At 41.1% G+C, this 14,423-nt stretch overlaps 1 long non-coding RNA gene across 1 annotated transcript; it reads right to left on the bottom strand.

The window, feature by feature from the left end:
* Nucleotides 1–299: 299 nt before the first annotated feature.
* LOC126927275 (uncharacterized) lies at nucleotides 300–6,858 on the bottom strand. The gene is made up of 2 exons (XR_007715344.1): nucleotides 6,597–6,858; nucleotides 300–368 (listed from the first exon to the last, which is right to left on the bottom strand). It is a non-coding gene; the product is annotated as an uncharacterized LOC126927275 (long non-coding RNA).
* Between the last annotated feature and the right edge of the window lie 7,565 nt (nucleotides 6,859–14,423).

Below are 14,423 nucleotides of genomic sequence, written 5' to 3'. Positions count from 1 at the left end.
GACAATCTCGCATTCTTTACATCTGAGAAGCATCGTTATTCTTTGCTTCCGCATACCGTAATCCTCACCATCGAAAATAGGTATCATGATTTCCGATCTCTCCGTTTTAAATGATTCCTGATCTCTTACTCAAGCGTTCCTACGTGCTCGAAGTGTATTTTTCCTCTTTGTAACCTTTGAACGTTTCCTTCCTTACTGAGAATTCACACGAACTAACTCGCAATATTGAAAAACACGCACTAAAATAACTTACAAAATTATGAACCACGCTCTGCTACCATGAAAAGATATAGAATGGATTCGGAAATACAAATAATTCCCTTTATTTAGCACACAACTGTTATACATATATCTTATACTCTTAAGACCTCAAAATCCTACTCGCACGCACGCTTGTTGTCAACCGACTCTTCCAGATACTTCTAACGACTGGCTCTTGTCTTTTGTCTCAACCAAGACCCGGACGTCCTCTGACGCTTACACACACATTCACATGTACAGTGTAAATGTATCATATTCCCAACAATATCTTATACTCTAAAGACCTCGAAATCCTACTCGCACGCACGCTTGTTGCCTACCGACTCTTCCAGATACTTGAAACGACTGACTCTTGTCTTTTGTCCCAACTAAGGCCTGGACGTCCTCTGACGCTTACACGCACATTCACATGTACAGTGTAAATGTATCATGTTCCTAACAGCCACGAACAGATCGATAACCTTATTTCTGTTAGGATAATCTGGGTGGTTCAATTAAGTATAGACCGATTTAACAGGTATAAATTACACTTCATTCAAACAACTTGACTAGAGAAATATAAACTGCTAGAGCATAATTAGGAACGTGACGCTGGGCACATGCCTCAGCGATCAACAGCTACAGGACGTCGATGACCTTATGACAAACCCCCCCAGACACGGGACGCTAGGATACCGACATTGCCTGGCGGAAATCGATCGTTTTTCGCGTTAGACCGAAGCCGTTCCCATCGCCGACATGGAGGCGGCAACCGTTGTTTCAGCCATCCTTTCCACGTGGATATTCCGTTTCGACGTACCTTTAAGGATAAGGACCGATCAAGGACGCCAGTTCGAGTCAAACTTATTTAACGAATTATGCCTGTTCCTCGGCATTAGGCATTTACGAACGACAGCCTATCACCCCGTGACCAACGGGATGGTAGATCGCCTGCCCCGACAACTAAAAGCAGCAATCAAATGCCACGATACGAGCAACTGTGTAGAAATCTTGCCAATAGTTTTATTAGGCATACGAACAGTTATTACGGACGTGAAAACGACGACAGCCGAAATGGTTTATGGCACCGGCATACGATTGCCGGCAGAATTCTGTGTACCAACGAAGCAACAGGCCAAGTCGAAATACGGAAGCCGTCTAAAGTCTTACGTATTTCTACGTCACGATTACATCGGAAACCCCTTACAACCACCCTACGGCGGACCGCATCAATTTATATCGAGAGCAAAAAATGACCATTGCGATTGAAGTTAGCAACAAGAACGTAATCGTACACTTAGACCGTCCGAAATGCGTGAATTTTTATTGCACTGTAACATTGAACACCATTACAGCGAAAATCGCGAAGTAATAATACCACCTGATGTTTGAAACGAGCAAAACAAAGAGGACTCAGGAATTCATCACTCCAGGTGCGCGGGCAGAAAAGTTCGCTTCCCTATTCGTTCCCAGCCAGGCCGTCGATAAGCTAATGCGAAAGAACTACCAGCGACATAAATATAAGTCGCAGATGAAAGAACACCGCAACATTCTATTTGGAATTTTGGGGAAATCCCGAAACATTGTAATCTAGATTCTACCGTAGCGGTAATTAAACAATTGTAGTCATCCAGTCCGATTGTAATTGTTCGAAACTTGTGATACCGAACATGGCCTCAAGGCGACAACCAGTCACCGAACGTAGCCGCGGTCAAGAGATGAACGTTTTGTCTAATAAAGCCATGGAGTAATTCTATATCTGTCCTTAAAAGAAATACTTGGGACGGGACACGACAGTAAACATTCCAACGGTTTCTGTCCCCAGTCTCGCCACACGCAGACATCCGTCGGATAAGATGATTGCCAGATATCAACGCATCTCCACAGAATATGTTTAGCTAGCCTGAGGACCCATTATAAACCTTAAGATTTAGTTAACTAAAGTCCTTAACAGTCCTAAACAGGGAAACAGTCTTTGTTCGAACTACGGGATGATAGGTGAAATATATTTTTCCACGGACGACGCTTCCCGCTAGCAACGTTCCCCCAAGGGTTACTAGCATACTTCTCTAACCATCAACCTGGAAATTATCCAATTAACAGTAACGTCACTTTCAATCTCTTTCCGAGCGAAGTCTTTTCTCCACGTATCCGATGTTCTGGTACCCTTAGACACACCCATCATAGTTTTCCTCTGCAGCATCATCGTGCCGGATAATCATTCTCTCGTGAGGTCACATTAGCCAGTTACAAAGAGCCTTAACACTCGGTGGATATTCTATGTTTTGACAAAGAGTTTGTTCAGTCCTACCTATTCCGTAGATAAGGAAGTATGGTACAACTTGGAATCAGGATGAAAACGAATTCTGTTATCCCGTTCACCACGGCTTTGTTATTGAACCCAGGATCATTGTCATTAGCTTCTCGAGTACCTCATCACCACGACTACTTGCCAATTATATAACAATCATATTTACACTAGTAAATATCTGCTCTATTGCATAACTACAAACGTCTAAACCAAATGAAGATTCGTTTCGCGCCTCTAACACTAATCATAATGTGAACCCGATGTAAGTGAAAATACATGCACATACCATCGATTCTGCCTGACCAGCACTCTCACCCGGAACCGGAACTCGAAGTGCACCGTGACGAACAGCTCATATATAAGCCTCAACTCTTAGCCAGACCGTCGGTCGTGCTCGCGCAACAGTAGAAGCAACATGGAGTTTTTTAGATCTCTACTACGCGTCGTTGGTTTGTTCGTGCCAAGTAAGGTAGATATCACTTCGAACTACCACTGGAGGTTTCGCACTTGATACTTCGAAAATTGGATCCCTCGTCCCTGCAGAGCGCCGCGCTTGTCTCGCGCAAATGGTTCAACGTATGTAGATCCGACAATTGTCTACGGCGGAAAGTGAGACGTCACATGCGACATACGAGAAAGCGGGTCAAGATGCAATTTCTCGGACCTGCAGCCGCTAAAGCTACCAACCAAGAATCAAGATGTAGCGGCACTCGAGCACGGAACTTTCCAACGGCTTCGCGACACAAAGCGCTATACCTTCAAAGCGTAAGGCCGACGTGCCTAATGTGCCATCGATATCCCTATGGTTCTTCCGCCGAATATTCGGAAGAATGCACGCACGGCAACCGCCGCGGTACATCTAATAAACGCGTATGTAGTGGGGATATCGAAGGGCAACTAAGAAAAGAATCCGTTTGGTTTCGAACAAAAGATTCATTCTGCCTCCAACCGCGAAGTGCGAAAGGTTCAGCATCATAGCGAAGCAAACACAAGCCGAGATACGCGATTGTAAACTCTCGATGGTTAATCATAAGTGTGAATCGTATAAATTGTTGATCTGTTGATTGTTAATAGAAATAAACTTTTTGTTGAACATCTGAGGATTCCTTCCGCACCTATCACGACACACCACCTCAAAGAAGTAGAGGACGTAGTGAGGGCAACCTAAGGCACGAAATAAGTTTATCCGCTGCTCGTACGGCGGTCGTCGTTGGAAGGTTACGCTGTTCTCTGAAAATTTCGATGCGAGATCGCCCCATCGATGTTGGACCAATAAAATGTATTAGACTCTAACTCGTGTAAGTACCTTAATTTGACTGCTCGCTCTTGCGAGAACTTGAATCGGTCTTATCCGGATTCAGAACTGTAGCGTGAAGCTTGAAATAAAATGGTTTTACTGAGACGGCAATGTGTTTCAGTCACGCTAATACTATCGGTATCGTAATAGGCCCATTATTGAATATTAACTACAATGTATCACCGCTGCAATTGCAGATTTGTCGTCAATTAGATGCGAGATATACTTCTCATTGCCTGCCAAATACAGCTCACATCTACTGGCTCGTGCTATTATATCATCTCTGGTCCTCGACATATCAAGCTTAACTGCAGTTTTACAAATTAAGGTTAACATATTCAAATGAATGTATCTCCGTTTCTATTGCACATATGGCGACAAAGCGATGCCCGTTACATTTCACATCCGATGTCATGTGCACCGCACATCTGCTGGTTTGTACCATGTCAACTCCGGTTTCTGTCTAACCTAGCGAAATTGGTGCTTTGCATATTCATGATTAATTATTCAAATCACCGTATCGCCGTTTGCATTGCAGTTATGCCGACAATTCGATGCGCGATATACGCCACTTTTGCTGCCAAACACAATGTATATTACCTGGTTTGAGCTATGTAACGTGTGGGCGCAGCCAAACTAAGCGTATACGCAATTATGCATTTTCTGGAGAAATTTTCAAATATTACATATTCAAATGAACGTATCTTGGTTTCTATGTCGCCTATTCGATGCGCAGAATACTCCACATATGATGCCAAATCAGCCGGTCTGTGCTGTGTCAACTCTGGTCCCTGCAAAATCCAGCCCAAATGCAATTTTGTATGTTCAGGCTTAAATATTCAAATCAACGTGACTCCGATTCCATAGCACATATCTCGACAATACGATGCGCGTTACATTCCACATTGACTGCCATACGCAGAGCGCTTCATCTGGTTTAAGCCGTGTTAAATCCGGACCGAGTCAAATCCAGCGTATTTGTAGTTTTGCATATTCATGCCTAGTTATTCAAGTGAAAGTATCTCCGTATCCATTGTAGGTACGTCGACAATAGGATGCATGTTATACTCCACATTTGCTGCCAAATACAGCACACATCAGCCCGTTTGCACACTGTCAAGACTGGACTCGGAGAAATCCAGCGTGATTGCAGTTTTGGATATTAATGCTTACATATTCGAATCAAGGTATCTCCGCTTGTGTTGCAGAAACATTGGTCATACGATGCGCGTTATATTCCACATCTGATGCCAAGTGCCGTGCAGATCATCCGGTTTACTCTATGTAAAGTCTGGACCCAGCCAGATCCAGCGTAGTTGCAGTTTCGTATATTCAGGATTAAGTATTCATCCGACGTATCTCCGATTCTATGGCACATATGGCTACAATTAGAGGCTCGTTATACTCCAAATTTGCTGCCAAGCACAGTGCATGTTATCCCGTTTGATGCATGTAAAATCGGGACCCAGCCGAACCCTGCGTATTTGCAGTTTTACATATTCAGTATTAAATATTCGAACCAACGAATCTCTGGTTCTATGGCACACTTACAGACAATTCGGTGCGCGTTATATTTATCATCTGATGTCACATACAGCGCACATCAGTAGGTTAGAGTTATGTGCGCTCTTGTCCCTGTCAAATACACCATAATTGCAATTTAGCATATTCATGCTTGAATATCGAGAGCAACGTATCTCCGTTTCTGTGGCAGATATGACGACAATTCGGTGAGCGTTATGCTCCTGATTTGCTGGTGAGCACAGAGCACATCTTCTGATTCTATCTTCTCTTCTGTCTGACGTCTTCTCTGGTCACTGACAGATTCAGCGTAATTGCTGTTTTGTATATTCATGCCTAAATGTTCAAACCAACGTATCAGCGCTGCTATTGGATACGAATGTCGCAAATGCGATGAGCGCTATACTCCACAATTACAGCCAAATTCAGTACTTATGCGCTTTGCTCTACGTCGACTCTGGTTCCTGTTATATGCAGTGTAATTGTAGTTTCGCAGATTCAGACTCAAGAATTCAACTCTACGTTTCTCCGTTGCTATTGCTGATATGTCGACAATTCGATGTGCCTGGTACTCCACATTTCTTGCCAACTACATCGCTTACCAGCCAGTTTGCGCTATATCCACACTGGTCCCAGGCAGATCATGCATATATATGTCGGAGATGAAAGAACACCGGAACCTTCCCTTCGGAATTTTGGGAAGACTCCTAGTACTGTAATTTAGATTTCACCATAGCCGTATTATGAAACTGTTGTCATTCGATCCGACTGTACTTATTTGAGATTTATGATAGTGAGCTCGGGCTCGAGGCGACAACCAGTCGCCGAACGTAGTCGCGGTCAAGGGATAAACGTTTTGTCTAACAAAGGCATGAAGTAACGCTATAGCTCTCCTTAAAAGAAATACTTGGGACGGGGCACGACGGTAAGCATTTCAACGATTTCAGTCCCGTGGCTCGCCACACGCAGACTCCATTATTTGAGTAAATACATGAGCAGCTAGTACGAGGACCCGCTATAAACCTTAAGATTTGTTTAACTAAAGTCCTTCAAACCGACAAACAGTCCTCGTTACAACTACGAGAAAATAGGAGAAATCTATGTTTCTCACGATCGACGCTTCCTCTTCTCGAACTCTGTGAAAAGATATAGAATGGATTCGGAAATACAAAAAATTCCCTTTATTTAGCACACAACTGTTATACATATATCTTATACTCTTAAGACCTCAAAAACCTACTCGCACGCACGCTTGTTGTCAACCGACTCTTCCAGATACTTCTAACGACTGGCTCTTGTCTTTTGTCTCAACCAAGACCCGGACGTCCTCTGACGGTTACACACACATTCACATGTACAGTGTAAATGTATCATGTTCCTAGCAGAATTGTTATGCGACAGATGCATCAACATACCATGCAAGAAGAATTGGAAACTAGGACAAAAAGGAAGAACTGTGAAAGAGATACTTATAATCATAGTAAACGACAAAAAATTCGTAGATGTGCAAGTAAATCTGACGAGGAGGATATTGATGAAAAGGTAGTTGACAATAGAAGAATACAAGTAATAACACAAGAGTCAAACAATCTCCCCGATAACGGCAAAAGGATGATGCGAATGATGGGATATAAGGCGGTTACGGCCTCGGAAATAATGAACAAGGTTGTTTAGAGTCAGTTCAAGCACCTAGACTATGTAACGTAAATCACATCAGAGACCAGGACACACACACACACCTCGGGCAGGATGGTGTCCCGGTCGGCATACTTCGAACCCGATGGACCGACGAGAGGAACACATGGCGACCTTGGCGACAATGTATATTGGCGGAGTACCTGAGGATTCATTTATGGCCTAACGGCCCTTCCACCAAATGTTCCAGAAGCGTAGCAACGGTCACGTACGCCTACAGGGTAGTGGGGATAATGAGAGAACAGATGACCGAAAGTAAAAAGATTGTAAGACTCACTCTCGTACGGTCACGGCTAGAGTTCGGAAGTGTCTTATACTTGTATAAACCAAGTGAAAATAAAGTCTTGTTCTTCCTTATAAAATTTCTCTTTATTTTTACGTGACATTTTGGCGATCCTGCCAGGATCCATCAACTTCAAGAAAACGAAATTACGCATTTCGGGCTACGGTCAACTTTGAAGATTGAGGATCAGTGGACCACTGTAACAGAGCAGACACTTTCGACGTTTCGACAAAGGAACACCGCAACGGAACCTTTCCTACGGGTTAAACGATCAAGGTGAGCAAGCCCTGGATTCTTTTGTCAAATATAGATCGAGAACAGACAGCACAATTAGTATAACAATGGCAACGCCACGAGAAGACAAAACCGAAACTGTTAGCGCCGCTTTAACTAACAGCGGAATAGACCCAACAGTTAAAGTTTTGCTTGATGCAATGCAGAAACAAATGAGTATGCTTGCACTGCGTATGGATGAAGTTGTAGCAAAAACAAAAACGGGAAATGTATCGGAGGCCAGTTCCCTAATAACCGTAGACGAAGTAACCCACACCTCTAAAGATCTATCGGTCCTTCGAGAATCTCGCCCATTACTTCAAACACCACCTCAACCATCCTGGGAAAGGACTTTTCCTGAACAATATACGCAACCAGAGCTAAAAGCTGAGAGTGCATTAAAATGCATTCCGATATTAAACGGAGAGGATGATATAGACGTGGAGGATTTTATTCATGAAATACAAGAAGTAAGAATGATGTGTAGCGAACCAACACTATTGCTAAAAATGATTAAAATAGAGAAGATTGTAGGAAAAGCCGCAATGGCAATCCGCAATATTCGTATTACCGAATTCGAATCTCTGTATGAAGCATTGAGACGTAATGTAGCTGCGCAAGTATCAGTGAGAGAACAACAGGACGAATTAAGGGGAATGAGGCAAGGATTAACCGAAAGCGTGCAAAACTATAACATCAGATTTCGAAGTGTTTTTAACAAACTCCAACACAGCATTACCAACGAGTATAGAGACGAACTAACTCGACGGGTGATGAACGAGCAACTATACATGGACTCTGTGACCGACTATGTAGGAGGCCTTCGTCCAGAAATAGGGCAGGCGCTAATGGCTAATCCCCCCCCAAACTTCATCGAAGCAGAAAGGAAAGCAATGAATATGGAAAGATACTTTCGCGAGCACAGCTCTCGCAGACAGATGACGCGACAAACAACCGCCCCGCCATTTTATCGTAACCAGGCTTCTCATCCAGCAGACAATCGCCTCGCTATTACAAGTAACACAAATAATAAAACTCCACTCACACAAAATATTCTACCAAGAACGAACAATTTTACGAAGTTTGGGAACAGACCATTAAGCGAAAGGACGCAAGCGAAATATCCCAAATGCAATCGATTGGGACACCTTCCAAATCAATGCCAAAATTTTCCGATACCGCCTCAAAGAGAAGCCCCTCCAGGAATAAACCACGTTCAAGAACAATCAGAATTAACAATGCTACCTCAGGAAGATTACCCACAATACTATTACAATTACCAGGACGACCAGGATTGCGATTTCTCGTTGACTCCGGGGCAGGAATCAACTTGCTTAAACAAAGATGCTACCCAGGAAAGACAACAATACCAGACACAAAGAAATTCTCCATGGGACATTCCGAATACGAATCTAATTCCAAAGTCAAATTGAATTTGTTCGACAAAAAAATAGACTTCTCTTTAATAGATGACGATTTCCCAATTATAGAAGATGGCGTATTAGGCTTACCCGGTTTGAATCAATATCGATTCGAACTCTCCAACGAAACATTGAAGTTAGATAACAACACCCTTCTGCTGCAACAAGAACCAACCCTTGCACCAGGAGAAACCATTCAAAAAATTGTATACCTCGAAGGGAAGCCAACGCCAGTGTGCTTTATCAATGGTGGTAAGTCCTCAATTCAAGTTTCTAACATTATCGAAAATACAAATACCATAGATCAAATCCAAAAATTCAAATCTTCGATTCGACTATCGCACATAGAAAAACCTCTCAGAGAACCTGTAGAAAAGATTCTTCTCTATTACATGGATGTATTTAATTTAGACAGCGAAACATTACCGTGTACATCTCTTGCTAAACATTCCATTACATTGAAAGAAGATAAAATCATCAACGTAAAATCCTACCGTCCTCCCGAACACCATAAAATCGAAATAAACAAACAAATGACGGAAATGTTAGACAAAAAGATTATAGAACCCTCCGACTCTCCCTATAACTCTCCCGTCTGGGTCGTCCCAAAGAAAATCGACGCGTCGGGGAAACAAAAGTGGCGAATAGTGATTGACTTTCGGAAGTTAAACGAATTAACGGACCAAGACGCATATCCATTACCCGACATTGACGATATACTATCGCAACTAGGGAACGCAAAATATTTCTCCGCTTTAGACTTATCCTCGGGATTCCACCAAATACCCATGGATGAGAATTCGAGGAAGTACACTGCATTTAGCACACCACAAGGACACTTCCACTATAACAGAATGCCATTCGGGCTCAAGAACGCACCCGCTACCTTTCAAAGAATGATGGACACCGCGTTAAGAGGTTTAATTAATAATCATTGTTTCGTCTATCTCGATGATATCATTATATTCGGGCAATCGATAGAGGAACATAATAAAAACCTAGCCATTATACTCCAAAGACTCAGGGAAGTAGGTCTAAAAGTACAACCGGATAAATGTGAATTCCTAAAACCCGAATTGGAATATTTAGGACACTTAGTGACAGCAAACGGAGTAAAACCTAACCCTGAAAAGATAGACGCAGTAAAGAACTTAAAACTACCCAAAAATCCTACGGATGTAAAATCGTTCCTTGGGTTAGCCGGATACTATAGAAAATTTATTAGGAATTTCTCGAAAATTGCCAAACCGTTAACGGAACTAACTAAGAAAGACATACAATTCCACTGGACTGACAAAACACAACTTAGCTTCGATACATTAAAAGAAAGACTATGCCAAGCACCAGTACTAAAATACCCCGACTATACGAAAACATTTACGTTAACAACGGACGCCAGTAATGAAGGTCTAGGAGCCATCCTTTCACAAGACGGACACCCTTGTTGCTTCATTTCAAGGACATTAAACCCCCCTGAACGAAATTATACTACGACGGAAAAAGAATTATTGGCCATCGTTTGGGCAGTTAGAAGATTTAGGCAATATTTATTAGGCCGCAAATTCAAAATTCAAACAGACCACCAAGCCCTTAAATGGCTGCACAACTGCAAGGACCCCTCTAGTCGATTGATTCGATGGAGATTGAGATTAGAGGAATACGATATAGAGTACGTAAAAGGAAAGGAAAACGTAGCCGCTGACACCCTATCCAGAGTACACGCGATAACACAAACTGACGTTTTATTAAGACAATTCAGAGACTGGGAAAAATCAGAAGAAATACCAAAATTATTGAAACTAACATCTAACAAAGACAACTTTTTCCAATTAACAAAACCATATCTAGGCCCATATGACGAAACCGTATGGTTACAGAAAATATCAGACATACTTAAAACAAATAGAAAGATAGGAATAGGAGACAATAACTTAAACGCACAAGACAAAGCACACATAAAAAGAATTCTTTTATTTTTCAATGACCAACGCGACGACATAGAATTTGCTTACGAACCAATACAGAGTTTAAGCGAAGAGGAAATAGAACAAGTACTAAAAGAAAATCATGACTTGGTAGGACATCCCGGAATACAAAAGACGTACGACAGAATCCGAGGCAAATATGATATCCCACACCTAATAGACAGAATAAAAAGCAGAATAGGAACTTGCGCGACATGTCAAACATCAAAGACTACTCGGATAAGAGGAAAGGAGGAACCACAGATAACCGACACCCCGTTAGAATCTAACGACAAAATCGCTATGGATATGATAGGCCCGTTGAAAAAGACCAAGATAGGAAACCAATACATTCTCTCTATACACGATGAACTAACCAAATATTTAATACTTGTGCCCCTAAAAACACAACAGACCCAATCAATCTGGAATGTTTTATTGAATCATTACATTTATATATTCTCCGCACCGAAACGTATATTAACTGACAGAGGACAAAGTTTCATTAGCGAGCTAATGCAACGATACGAAGAAGCATTTAGGATCAAACACATAAAAACCACCTCATTCCATCCACAATCCAACGGAAGCCTAGAACGAACACATGCTGTAATATCCGACATGTTAAAAGCTATACAAAACGATAATGAAACAGAATGGGATCAAAACCTAAATTTTGTGTGTCTAGCATATAACACTATGGTTCATGATGCCACTGGATATACCCCTTTCGAACTAACATTTGGATACAAGGCCAATCTCCCATCTACCATATCCCAAAATTCGCAAAGAACATACGCTGATGAGGTCAGCTTCAGGAAACGAGAATGGGATGCCAAGCTACTTAAAGCCAGGGAAACTCTAATGAAGAGTAAACAAAGATACCAAAGAGATCAAAGAAAAAAAATTATTAAACCTCAATCCATTTTTAGAGAAGGAGATTTAATATTAGTTCATAATGATCATAAAAAACACAAATTAGATACTGAATGGTTAGGGCCGTACACCATTGAAAAAGTAAAAACCCCTTATTACGAAATAATGGTGAATGACTCGATTAGGAAAATACATGGTAATCGTATTAAACCTTATTTTCCAGGACGGTCTTCACCTTCTCCATAAGTAGCTGTTATGCACTTTGTTTTTGTTTTGTCTTGTCGATTAAGACAAAGAAGAAAACACACTTTTAGCCAATTAGCCTCCATAAAACAATCCTGAAGAAACACTGAGATTTTAGAGGACCAAAATCAATCTAAGGAGGGAGGTATGTAACGTAAATCACATCAGAGACCAGGACACACACACACACCTCGGGCAGGATGGTGTCCCGGTCGGCATACTTCGAACCCGATGGACCGACGAGAGGAACACATGGCGACCTTGGCGACAATGTATATTGGCGGAGTACCTGAGGATTCATTTATGGCCTAACGGCCCTTCCACCAAATGTTCCAGAAGCGTAGCAACGGTCACGTACGCCTACAGGGTAGTGGAGATAATGAGAGAACAGATGACCGAAAGTAAAAAGATTGTAAGACTCACTCTCGTACGGTCACGGCTAGAGTTCGGAAGTGTCTTATACTTGTATAAACCAAGTGAAAATAAAGTCTTGTTCTTCCTTATAAAATTTCTCTTTATTTTTACGTGACAACAGCATGGTCGCAGAGGCTTTGGACATCATGTTCCTGGACATGAAGATTCAGGTCTTAAATGGAATCCAGCAGAGGAAGTTATAAAGTGTGTAAAAGATATGAAATGGTGATATGAAAAGTTGACCACAGATGATGAAATTGATTTCTGTTGTGAAGATATATTAAAAACTTTTATCAATGCGAAAACGGTATTCGCCCATTTGGATGACGTTGATGTGCGTCGAGCAAGGACACGTTGTAATCCTCATGAAACAATTCGTGGTGCATTTTTTTTAAATCGTGCTACTGTTAAAATGGCGAATACAGATAGAGCATGTAACTTTATGTTTACTAACCCAAAAGGTTTGAGGGAGAATGGGCTGCTATACTTTGCAGATGTATGTGCTGGACCAGGAGGTTTTAGTGAACATGTTCTATGGCGAAAGAAATGACGTGCTAAAGGATTTCCTCTTACTTTAGAAAATGAACATGATTTCAAATTAGAAGATTTTTATGCGTGTCCGTGTGAAACATTTCATCCATACTACGGACCAAAGGAAAGTGGTGACGTCTTTGACCCAGATAATGAAGAGGCATTTACAAATCTTATAATGCAGCATATCCATGGCAAAGGAGTACATTTTGTGATGTCTGATTGAGGATTCTCAGTAGAACGACAAGAAAATGTACAACAAGTTCTTTCAAATCAACTGTATCTTTGTCGATGTTTAATAGCATTGATGGTTGAAAGAGAGGGTGGTGATTTTGTGACAAAATTATTCAATCTTTTTACACCCTTTATTGCTGGTTTAGTTTATTTAATGTATCGCTGCTTTGAAGAAGTTTGTATTTTTAAACCAAACTCTTCTAGACCAGGAAATTCAGAACGTTACTTAATATGTAAGAAGAAACGATCTGGGGTACAAGATGTTGCTGAATATCTGAAGCATGTTAATCGTCTGCTTTTAAAAGGTGGTGTAAATGACGACGTTTTACAACTAGTATCATATAATAAATTAAAAAGAGAGAAACAATTTGTTCAATATCTACGTGCTTCTAACAAAGATTTGGCCGGAAAACAAATAACCGACCTGTGTAAAATTGCAGCATTTTATGCGGATAATACTCTTGTTGAGACAAAACAAGCTGATATGCGCAAACAATATCTAGAGTATTGGAAACTTCCAGATGAAACTAGGACAATCCCAAGACACATGAAATCAAAGACAAATTGAATACTGTTTTGAAAGATACTTCATTTCTTACTATTAATCCAGCACAATTGATGGAATTTAACATTGAAAATGCATTTTTATCACTATATGACTGGTTTTGTATGCCATGTGGTACAAAGCCAATGTCTGATGATGATAAGAAGCACGCTACATTTTATATGGGCGTGGGAAGGAGCAACGTATATAGATATACAAAGAATTCTTGGGTTAGTGTCGATGACATTGGCATAGAATTACCACCAAATACACTTGTAAACGCAGAGGTTGTATATGAAATGACTAAGGAGTTTATATATCAGCAAAAAGTACTTGCATTGCATATTATAGATGCATTCTACTTAGGAGGAGTGGACATTAGCAAAAAATATTTGAGGAGCAGGTAAGCAACTGAATCTTATTGAGTTCAATAACAAACTTTTAGATTTCCAGTAATGAAATGTTTTTTCAAGGAGTACGTTCATGTAATACTAATGTATGACTGTTGTTTAAAGGAACGAGGAAGCGACGTTGTTCTGTGAAGCTTTGTGGAAACTAGCAGGAAATAACTATACT

This window comes from Bombus affinis, unplaced genomic scaffold (genome assembly GCF_024516045.1).
Source record: "Bombus affinis isolate iyBomAffi1 unplaced genomic scaffold, iyBomAffi1.2 ctg00000081.1, whole genome shotgun sequence".
Taxonomy (NCBI): Eukaryota; Metazoa; Arthropoda; class Insecta; order Hymenoptera; family Apidae; genus Bombus; species Bombus affinis.
Note: the sequence above shows the minus strand (reverse complement) of the source record. Positions and strands in the feature narration are given on the sequence as shown.